The sequence below is a fragment of the Lynx canadensis genome, chromosome B2 (genome assembly GCF_007474595.2).
Source record: "Lynx canadensis isolate LIC74 chromosome B2, mLynCan4.pri.v2, whole genome shotgun sequence".
Classification (NCBI taxonomy): domain Eukaryota; kingdom Metazoa; phylum Chordata; class Mammalia; order Carnivora; family Felidae; genus Lynx; species Lynx canadensis.
The window spans coordinates 131,042,030-131,054,083 of record NC_044307.1 but is presented as its reverse complement, the minus strand read 5'-3'; the positions used below and the strand labels follow the sequence as shown (position 1 = coordinate 131,054,083).

Sequence of the window (12,054 nt, the reverse complement as noted above, 5' to 3'; positions counted from 1 at the left end):
GGAATGAAGGTGAAATATATTTAGGTGATTCAGAGAAAGCAGAAAGAACCTTAGTTAGGTTGTGCATTTAGGTTTTATTCATGCTGCACAAGGTTGATTCTAACAAGTTATAGAAGACTAAAGGGCACTAGGGAACATATTTAGATGAAATCAATTTATCAACATTTTATGATTGCACTTCCTCATAAATTTGGCAGCTTTTCACTGAACAAAGCATACCAATTTCTTTATCTGAATCCTCAAGCTTTGCAACCACCTTCCTTGAAAAGTCCAAATGAATTTTATGCTAGTGATTTTACATTAGGTGTTATTTACAAACCAAAAACACACAAAATGCTTTCTTAGCAAAGTTCAAGCTTTTAATTCTGAAAACTAACAAAGTAAGCAAATCACAGGTAGGCTAAAAAAATGAAATATACAAATAAACACCCCACCAATACATTATCCTATCATATTTCCCCATGGAAAGTATAAACCACAAAAATATAACTCAGAATTGTATAATTACATAGCTTCTCGTATGCCAACTATCCTAGATGGATACCAGAAATATCTGATGAACATGGAAGAGAAGATTTTGTAAGAAATCTACCCAGTATTTATTAATTCATTGCCAACCCAGGATTATGGAAGTTAACTGTGCCTGCTTTGTATTTAAAAGTCAGTTTGTTTATTTGCCCAGGCTCAGTTATATCCACTGGTTTCTTCCCAGGAGGATCTTATCAATTCTTCCATGTATATGGTCTAATGCTACAAATCCTAATACTTTCATTAGGCCTTTATTACCAATTTAGTAATTCAGGTTTAGTAGCCATTTGAGGGTCTTAATTTCAATTTTAACCAATGCCATGGTAACCGAAATGGAATTTCAGAAGCATTACTTTCCTCTCTCCTATCTTTCATCTTGTCCTCTGTACTGGCTCTTTTCCCTCAGGGTGAGAACACGTTCGGCTATCCATCTTACTTTCCTAAAAAGAAATCCCTCAGCCCCCTCAATCCCTCAACCTACACGTGGTATTTGGTTTACTTACACTGCCAAAAACATATCTGTACTCACTGCCTCATCAAGCACTGACTTTTAATCTAAGTTCCCAGGGCTATTTATTCAAATGTTGTCCTAACAGTCTGACTTCCTCTACTAGCTTATTCTATATTGCCAGTCGCCTGCTGGCCATCTCCAGCTGGACAGCTGATGTGATGTGTAGGTCAAAACCTCGATGAATTCAGAACATGAATCCTCATCCCTTCCCACTGCCTCCTCTGCCCATCCCCCAATCAAACTTAGCCTCACTTCACTCCTCTTGGTAATGCTCCTCTCCCGCAGTCCCTTCCCCTCTTCTGAGCTAAGTCTTGGAGGCATCTCTACCGTTTCTGTCTCCCTCTGTCATACAGCCTTGGTAACCAGGTACCAATGACTATTCTCTACTCATTCTAACCACCCAAATCGACTACTGCATATTCATTTTCATTGACATTTCCATTCTCTAGTTGTTTATGGACTCTTGTTTGAAGTATGAATGATGTCATCATACTGGTTCTCCCCCTTCCTTCCATCTATTACCTTTCTGACTATTTTATACACTGTAGCCAGATTCATCTTTCAAAGCACAGTGATGCACTCCCTTGCTCAAAAACCTTTAATAACTTCCTCAAATTTCAAAATAGTCCAGGTCAAGTTCTTTGACCAGATATCCAGGAAATTTGTAATCTGACTTACTTCTACCTTTTTTCCTTATTTTCCCACTGTGCTGTTTTCTAATCTAATTTTCCCACCATGCTCCTTTTGGTAGGTACTACTCAACACTGGCTTCATCCCATTCCTAAGCCACTACTCAAACTGTCCCTCTCTACCCCCCAATGCCCTTTTCTCCCTTTCCACCACCCTCATCCTGAGAAACGTTCACCAGTTGGCCAATTTTCACAACTAGAAGTAATGTCTCCCGGGTCTGAATTACTGTAAGGCTCTGTACTTCTCTTTCGATAATAACTTCATTCTACTTGTCTTCTTTTATTGCCTCAGTGATATAGTTTTATCTCCCCTCCAAAAATTCCAGAGTTTTTTAAAGGCATCATATATCTTTCATCTTTACATCTTTCTTTCCCCTACCAACGCAGGATAATTTCCCCAAGATGTGTGCCATCTAACCTGTTGTTGAGTAAGGGAATAAATTTTATTTTTTCAAAAACACCTTGAAATCTGTAAAACACTGACAAAACAAAGAGCTGGGAATACTGAAGGCAATTACATTTCCTATTTCTATAGCTGCAAGGGCCCTAGGACGGTTTACACAAAGAATTTCAAACAGCTGACTTAGTACTCTACCTCAAAGGGGTCTATCCCTCTTCACTAAATTGTGTGCCATAATGAAATTAAAAGAAACTGTCCCCAGTCCTAACGGGGTTCTGTCTCCATCTATGAATGAAATAGAGTCATAAGTAATTGGAATCATTTAATGCCATTTGCAAAATAGCCTTACATACTAAACCTTACCATCACTGTCATTTACAAATATAACACTGTAGAGATTTTCAAAGGTGCATTTTATGTCTAAGTTCCTTAAATCACTGAAATAATGACTTTATAGGCTCAAACTTTACTGATGTCATGAAGGCTTCTATGGATATTTTTCATATTGATAAAATTTAGTGCCAATTATTTAAGTATTTCCCATCTTACATATGAAGAGACTGAGGCTCAGAGAACATAAATTACTTGCCCCAACTCACACAACTAGGAAAGTTGCAAAATCAAGACCCACACCTGGGCATTCAGTTCTCTGTTCAACAGAGCCACCTCTTCGGGTGATAAAATACAACCAGCAAGACAATCAGTTGATATGGAAGATTCCTTTATAATTTTCTGGAAGAAACCTGGCTAACTGGAGGCACCACCATGGCATTTCTTTACAGAATCTCTCGGATCTGGTTCCAAGCCAAGGCCAGTTACTAGCACCATTGCAACACACTAATATCTATGGCGTTGCTAATACTCTCCTTTTCATATTAATGAGTTTTATCTAATTTTTAAATAGAGGTGATTCAGAGTGAGATGGATATAATCTGCAGCAATCATTAGCCCGATATGAGAGCAAAAGTCACTTTCCAAAGCACATGGGAGTCTCTACAATTCTTTCCTGTTTTCTAGGGCTAAATTTCCTCTTGGAGAGGAAACATATCTAAATGATCCATTTATAAATAAAAGCCTATAAATGCCCATGCGTTATTTCCCTTTGGATTAGATGACATAACATTATAATACAGATGATTTCTAATATGCCTGTAAAGATATCAGAACAAAACATGTATTATTAAGCCATTTAAGAATAATAAACCAGTATATATTTCTCATCAGCCTAGCCCACAGATTTGTATATGGCTATTATTCTTAAATTCAGTGTCATAATAACACTATCTTTTTTTCTTAATTATAGGATACCATCTGCTGCAAGATAAAACACTGATGCAATAACAGATTGGAAGGGAATTACTGCAAGTATACATAAGTAGTCTACAATCAGAAAATATTCAGCTGGTTATTAATTAAAATGTCATGACACTGTGATACAATACTTCACGGAAAGTCTATTTATGCTAAGATTAACTGTATTTCTAAGTGGATGAACAAACTTAAACAAGAGCTTTAAATAAATTAACTGCACCCCCAAAACTGAGATGGGGTAAGAGAAAGGAGAGCACGAGGAGGAGGAAGTGAAGGAGGAGGAGACAGAGGAAGAACAATAAAATAAACATTCCTCTTCCATAACCACCCAGATCAGCTTGCCAGCTCCTTTGAGCACTTCCGAGGATGTGAAGCAGGTATTTATTACACTGTCTAGAAGGGATCTCCTATCCAGGGTGAAAGGCATGGCGGTGGTTCAGGTATTAAGAGAATCCTACCAGTGAACACTAGAAGAATCCTGTATCTTTCCTAATCGACTGTCAACAACATCTACCTGTTTCGTATACACAGACTACATATGTTGAATATTAAAATTATCAGAATCTGCATTTGTCAGCAAGGAGAGAAGACACAAATGTTAAAAACATGATCTACTTTTAATGAAATAAGTGTCATATTAACAATATTAACTAAGTGCCATGGGACCCCCCCCCCCGAGGGAGCCAAATAATTCTGCCCAGAGGTATCAGCAGGAACTCATTAAGAAGATGGCATTTTTTTTTTAATTTTTTTTTCAACGTTTTTTATTTATTTTTGGGACAGAGAGAGACAGAGCATGAACGGGGGAGGGGCAGAGAGAGAGGGAGACACAGAATCGGAAACAGGCTCCAGGCTCCGAGCCATCAGCCCAGAGCCTGATGCGGGGCTCGAACTCACGGACCGCGAGATCGTGACCCGGCTGAAGTCGGACGCTTAACCGACTGCGCCACCCAGGCGCCCCAAGAAGATGGCATTTGAGATGGGCCCTGAAGGATCTGTAAAAGTTTCTAGGAGAAAGACATTGTGTCAAAAGTAGAAGCACAAAATGAGATAAGTGAGTGGTTTCTTTGGAGATCCAATATGGTCTGTTTACATTAGCAATGAGCTATTTCTCTCTAAAATGACTCGAAATCATGTTTTTTAAATCATCCACATTGCTATTCCCACTCCTAATAATTATTAAAAATGAATCTTACAAATAAATAAGCATTTCCTAAGCACTTTTCCTATAGTTGCTCATTTAATCCCCGTGACAACTCTTAAGAAGCCCTACTGACAGTCTCCCCACTTTACAGATGAAGAAACCAAGGCCCAAAGAGGCTAACTAATTTGCCCAAGGTTACACAGTTGGACTTCAGGAGGCCCTTAGAGCCATGTTCTACCCCACGTACTGAAGCTTCACCCCTAATTATACAGCATCACAGCTGCTCCTACTATTCAAGCGTCTCCCCACATCTACCCAACCTAAATATATTCTGGACAAAAAGAAGGGGGATCCCAGAACTCAAGTTCGCCTCCTGCCTCCAGTGAGATTTTTTTTCTACTCTCCTTTTCCTTCTTTCTTTTTACCCTTTCAGACCCTCAAAACTGCCATTCTTCTCTACACTAATCCTTTATTCCCTCCTCCTTCTCATGGTAATGTCACTAACAGGGCAGCAGGATTAAAAGGAAAAAGGGAGTCAGTCTGAGGCAGACAGGTTAATCCCCAGAGCTGTCTTGTCCCCAGATCACCAAGCCCCTACCAGAGAAGGCAGACTTTCATAAAACACAGAAACAGGCAGGCACTGAAGATGGAAAAAAAGTAGATAAAAAAAAAAAAAAAGCATTGTTTTAGATGCAATTTCTCATTCACTACATTTCAGCACATCAACAGCAGAAATTGAACATCTCCCAAATAATATGTTCTAAAGTTTGACGGTTCTTCCTGCCCTTTACAAACTATGCTTTTTTCAAATTGATTTTTAAAATAAGAAAGGCCTCTATGCCTACCCATCAAGCAGAGGGGCCTTTATTAGAACAAGAACAGAAGCTGAAAGGGCGAGAGCACATGCTCCCAGATTAACTTACCAAAGTATAAGAGTTAAAGGAACCGAAACTGGAGCAAAACATATTAGCCAATAAAATTCGAATGGAGAGTTCAGAGCACAGGTGGATACTTAAAAATGATTTAAATGAACTGGCACGTAGTAGTGACATTTTCCATTCTGCAGTCATACCCATCACAATGTGTTATGATCTCATTAAATTCACAAGCTAACCCAAAATAATCCAGGGCTCAATATAAGCAGGAAACTAAAGTAAACCAGTGGTACAAGAGGAATTCAGTATATTACACTACTTGTGCATTCTTAGCAAGCGAGTGAGTGAGTGAGCTAGTGAGGAAGGAGGAAGGAAGGAAGAAGGAAGGAAGAAGGAAGGAAGGAAGGAAGGAAGGAAGGAAGGAAGGCAGAGAGATGCATTTATATAGGCACGAAGGATATCTGGCATAGAGCTCTCTTGAGTGAGCAAGCTAGTGAGGAAGGAAGGAAGGAAGGAAGGAAGGAAGGAAGGAAGGAAGGAAGGAAGATGCATTTATATAGGCACAAAGGATATCTGGCATAGAGCTCTCTTGAGTGACTGAGCTAGTGAGGAAGGAAGGAAGGAAGGAAGGAAGGAAGGAAGGAAGGAAGGAAGGAAGGAAGGAAGGGAGATGCATTTATATAGGCACGAAGGATATCTGGCATAGAGTTCTCTTGAGTGAGCAAGCTAGTGAGGAAGGAAGGAAGGAAGGAAGGAAGGAAGGAAGGAAGGAAGGAAAGAAAGAAAGAAAGAAAGAAAGAAAGGCAGAGAGATGCATTTATATAGGCACAAAGGATATCTGGCATAGAGCTCTCTTGCTCAAGGAAAGCCCGCTCTCATACAAGACATGTGGTGAGCTACCCCAGGTTTAAAGACCTTTGTTTTAGGACACTGAATGGCATTTCTGGGTGGTCCAGTATTTAATAGGCCACATGGTTTTCAAATACTTCCTTATTTCTAACTCAAGTGTAATATAAACATCAATTCACAAAATCACATTCTCAGTATTGGGAGAGATCTCAAGAAATCATTTATGTTCTCTTCCCTGTGAAGTCATCCTACCTTTGTCTTCTCCAGATTATATACAACAAGTAGTTCAAGTGAGATACTTTGCATTCTGGATACATTTCAACAAACTCAACCAAATATCAGGCGGGCAACTTTACATAGATTAAAGGAACTCTCCAGAAAGAAATCATGTAGAACAAGAAATGTATTCACCATTGCATACTTCTTGAGAAATTTTACGAGGCATATTAACACTTTTTTCCATGCAGACACCAAACAGTTTTAAAGGTAAACTGGACGTCTCCCATATTCTGGTTGTAAAGTTGTATTCTGCCTCATTAAGTAGTTATTCTACTTCATCCTATAACGAGTTGCATTTCTAGACTAACGAAATTGACAGGCAGAGTTCTCAAGTGATAATGGCATCATTTAAAGTAGAAAGCATTGCTTAAATGCCAAATAATCCTAATGGCTTAAAAAACAGTTGTACTTTACTAATGAATAACGAATCATAGCTATACTTCTACTTATTGATTAAAAAAATAATAACCTAAAAGCTGACAAATCTATTGGCACAAAGTAAAATGTGTATCTTGACTAATTTGATATGAATTTGTTGGGCTTATCTAATCACAAAGTAGCAAATTTATAATATGCTACTAAGATCTTGAGAGAGTCACTTATGATTTCAAACTTCCTAAGATCACAAAGCAATTTTATCTACTGTAACAGGCTATTTGCTAAGTGTCAAAATCATATGACTCAATTTTTAGAGACAAAATAGTTTAATTTTATCAAGAACTGTACATGGTCAATTTAATTTTCAACTCAAAAGTTGTTCTGGAAAGAATATAAATTTTGATGGAACACAAAACTTATTAAATATTGCATCTAAACATGCAATTAAATGCATCTAAACATGCATCTAAACAATTAAATCTTTAAGTATAAACCAAATATAATTTGGCGCATCCTGGCTTTTGGGGCTGTTATTATTGCGGTATTTGGTGACACAGCATCACATTAGTTCTAACTAACAGAACATATAAACACAAAATATTTTAATTTCAAAACATTAAATAATTATAACAGAGGAACAGAACTGAGCACAGGTTTTCATGGTGCCAGGTACCTAACAGGCATAAAAATAAATATTTGTCAAAGGAATGAATAGACATAGAAAATTGAAATGGGGTTTCTTTTTTTTTTTTTTAATTTCATGGTTATTTATGGAGTAGTAAAATTATTTGAAGCATAATGGATTTTGGAAACCAATTCTAAAGTTTTTTTAGTGTACAACTAAAGTACAGTTACTAATTTCCTATGTTTTGTACTTACCTGAGTAATACACAGAGGTATAAATTCACATTTCAAATTAAAGACTGCCTGTCGCAGAGTATTTATATAAATGGAGAAATATTTAGTAAGGAATATCACATACAAGAAGACATCACACCAGCAGTGTCAACAACAAAAAAATAAATATAATTAAAAAATTGGAAGATAAATATTCAAAGAGGTTTCCAAATATTGAACTAGTACAGCCTTACAGAGAAGGGGCAGAACCTCCAACTGATGTCCTAAAGCTTTTCTTTTCCAACATATGACAATGTCATCAAAAATTATGAACCTAATTATAACAGTCAAGTAGTGACAGATGGTTTCTCTGAATGGTCGCTATACCTTTTAATTTAGTTTGCAAAAAAAAGATACATCTCCTGAATTACAATGCAAGTATGTTAACACTCAAGTGAATTCTCTTTTTAAAACACCAAGGTGGAATTTAATCAAAGCAAGCTTTTAGAGAACCAACACGTTGCGGTCAAAGTAAGGGACTTCCCAAAGGTCCACTAAATCCGGAGATAGATTTTGGTTATCTGGAAGAATGGTTGGACTGCTTTGTTCAAACAGTTCTCCCTAAATTCTCAAGCAAGCTCTGAATGATACTGAGTGGGTGGCAATAAATTTGAGATTAGGCGTCCCTGCAAGTACACTCCCCGTAGAACAGTAACTCTATGTAGCTTATTAAATGCAAGTTGATTATATGCTTCAACAACCTGACTGTGCAGAGCAGGGCTGACGGACATGTGCAAGGAGCTAAATAAAAAGAATGAATAAATCCTAAAGAGAAGTTCAACTCAACTCTCCTAAGATGACCTGAAGAAGTGTGGAGGCCAAATTCACTCTCACACAAACCCAAGGGTGATTAAATTCCTACAGTTCATCCACAGAGCATGGCCGCAACGATTTTAGACTGGAAGATGTTCAAAGCAAATATACTCCAACACTCATAGGCTGGGCTCTCAGCAGGCCCAGCTTTAAGAAATGTACCTTACTGGGGTGCCTGGGTGGCTCAGTCGGTTAAGCATCCGACTCTTGGTTTTGGCTCAAGTCATGATCTCACTGCCTGTGAGATCCAGCCCTGCATCAGGCTCTGTGCTGGGCATGAAGCCTCCTTGGAATTCTCCCTCTCCCTCTCTCTCTGCCCCTCCCCTTTGCACGCTCTCTCTCTCTCTTTCTATCTCTCAAAATAAATAAATAAACCTTTTTAAAAAGTTTAAAAACATGTAATTTCCTGATTCTTATAAGAGGAATTAGATGCCAAATGCAAACCTGTGTACCAAATTGAGGCAACTTGCTTTTTCAGACTTCCAATTATACTAATTTAAATGCAAGGGGTATCAAGTAAAATCACAATAATGGTTTTAAAATAATTAACTCATGACAGGGACTGAGTAGCTGGGTCAGTGGATGATTTTAAATATCCTTAGTTTCTATTACTAAACACATCATCTACATACTAGAGGATGCATTTCTTTCTATTATTCTCCAGAATAGGGATATAGTGGATCTAATTCGTCCAAAAATGGAATTAAATCATTAAGAACTTAAAACTTGTGGACAGATGGGAGACAAAACACATTCCTGTCTAATTCCAATGAAAACTGCCCTCTGATTTCTCAAGAGACATTCGTATTGATCCTGAATGTAACCAACAGTGCAACAGTACTATGGCCCTGGTTCTGCTTGAAAATCAATAATGCAGGGTCTGAATTGAATTCATGGTGCTTTACTCAATAGTGGATTTCTGTTCACAGATTCAAAGGCAAAAGAAGAGTCAATAAAAGCCACAAAGAGTCTTCTCCTATGCCTAACAGATTTCTTCACCAGGTGGTAGAGTGCCATGGCGGGTTGGCTGTGCAGAAACCCACCTGCGCCTGGAGTAGAACCTGGCACAAGAAATGCAGGCTTGCGATTTATAACAGACCTGGCATAGATTTCAGGTTGTCTGTCCAATGAGCCAGCGGGCACATGATTTGGGGAGATGAAAGAATTCTTTTCAAACACTGGACAGAGACATTCTGGGTCTTTTTAGAGAATATGAAGGAACTTCAGTGATATAGATGAGAATCGAAATTTAACACCTCAATTTTTAAAATCTAAAAAAAAATTCAATTCAATTCAATTCAATTCAATTCAATTCAAATTAAAAGGCTACCAAAGAAAAACCTGTCAGAGAAAATGCAAACTTCCAAAGCAACCACTGAGCCATGATTGAATAAGAAACAAATATAAGTGATTCATGACTGTGATTAGTATTACAATGCTTGCTGCTGCAAATTATTTTGGCTTGTGGCTTAATCCCCCCCCCCAAAAAAGTTGCTAGTAGTTATTTCTCTCCTCTGTGGGACTCATTCTTATTACTTGAAGCTATCCAATAAATTGTTTTCAAGTTCTACCCCAATCTCTGCTTTATTAAGTAGTTATTAAGCAACAAGGCTAATAATAGTGCTAATAATAGTTAACTGTGAGAATTATTTAAGTGGTAGTTCAGACTCCATAATTTCTTCACTGGTTCAAGACTTCTCCATTATATGCCATATGGTCCTCTGCTTATCTAGTTCAGATAAGTAGAAACTGAATTAAACACAGGATAAAATGGTATATAGCCTTAGGGCCCCATGCTACTACTAACAAGGGGTAGTACATTGAGAGCAGTGAAAACTGTTTCAGGATAAGGGGACAGTGGTACAAAGGTTCTGTGGTAGGAATGAGTTTGAGGTGTACAAGAAAGAGGAAAGGAGTCAGTGTGGCTCAAATGTGGCCAGCCAGGGGGGACAAGAATAATTTTTGAAAAAAAAATAGTAAGGTTGGACAAAGAAATGGAAGCCTGATTATGCAGGGCCTGGTAGGGCAAGTTAAAGGGTCTGAATTTAATCCTAAGTATGATTGGAAGCCTTTAGTGTATTCTCAGCAGAGAATGGACACTACTTGATTTATGTTCTAAAAGATCACTGGGGCTGCTGATTTAACTATAGGGGCACAATTATCAAAGCCAAAAGAACACTCAATCGGCACTACATTTGTCCAGTTAAAACGGTATGGCTTTGACTGATTAACAATGAAGATCGAGAGAAATGGTCTGATTGAGAACACACTTTGCAGGCAGAGACCAAAGTACCTGCTGACATGATATAAACAGGGATGGAGCATAAGGTAGTGAAAAAAAAATGAGCAATCAAGCATTCTTTGGAGGGTTTTGGTTTGAGCTAACAAAATTCAAAGAAACTAACCAGGATGAAGAAGACATGGTGGGAACGAGTACAGGGTGAGCATAAAGAGACTCCAAGGCTAGGTGTCTATGGGGGAAGCAGTTGGGATGAGCTACCCAGAAGTAGCATCTGAACTGGCATATAAAGGAATCAGACATGTGACTCCTAATGAGAACATTCTACCTCGTCAGAGGGAATAATACTTATTAAGGCTCAGAATTAAAAGATTAGCTCCATGTATTTCAGAAACTGAATTAATATATTTTATGGACAAATGGTAAAGAAAACGACTGCTGCAAGTGCACCACCACCAAGTGCGCAATTTTGTAAAACGTGTATACTGACTCACTGAAACCACAGATCTTCCAGTTTGGGACAATCCTTCAGCAAATTATTTCTTAGCAATTACAAGGTTTTCATAATCTAAAACACTTACGGTTGATTTATAACAATATTTTATACAATTTAGTATTATTGTTTTCTGTGTCTTAACTTCTCTATCAAGTATTTTACACCCTTGTAAATAAACACCAGGAAAGAGGGGTCTCTTATTCTTACTACCCATGGTAAAGCCTTTGATAAAAGGAAATAGAGTGCTCTAATCTGAATGCCTTTAGAATGTTCCAGATTTCCTTAAGATTCATATATTGAAAGCCAGAAGTTATATTTAATACCTGAATTGCTTCTAAGCTCCTGTAATTATCATGGAAATAACTTCCCTGGGAGGGGAACAACTTAGGAAAAGTTTATCTTTCTAACCTTATGCAGACTATATAGCCCAAAGTACTGAAAGAAATTTATGCTTTTTCATGTTTCACACTGCTGTACAGAAGCACTTTCACCTATTTCATTTCAAGTTAATTGTTAGGATTCATCCCCACTAATCTACTGGTGGTGACGCAAGCACCACAGACCAAAGGAAGCTGATGAGTAGCCTTCTTTTAATCATTATTCCTTTGTTCATTCCTTCATTTATTTGGCTTGAGGAATATGCAA

The 12,054-nt window shown here is 37.8% G+C and overlaps 1 protein-coding gene across 4 annotated transcripts in view; it reads right to left on the bottom strand.

Moving 5' to 3' along the window:
- The window catches only part of LOC115514483 (utrophin), a 352,812-nt gene that overhangs the window by 196,245 nt on the left and 144,513 nt on the right, over positions 1 to 12,054 (bottom strand). The gene's annotated exons all lie outside the window — the stretch shown is intronic.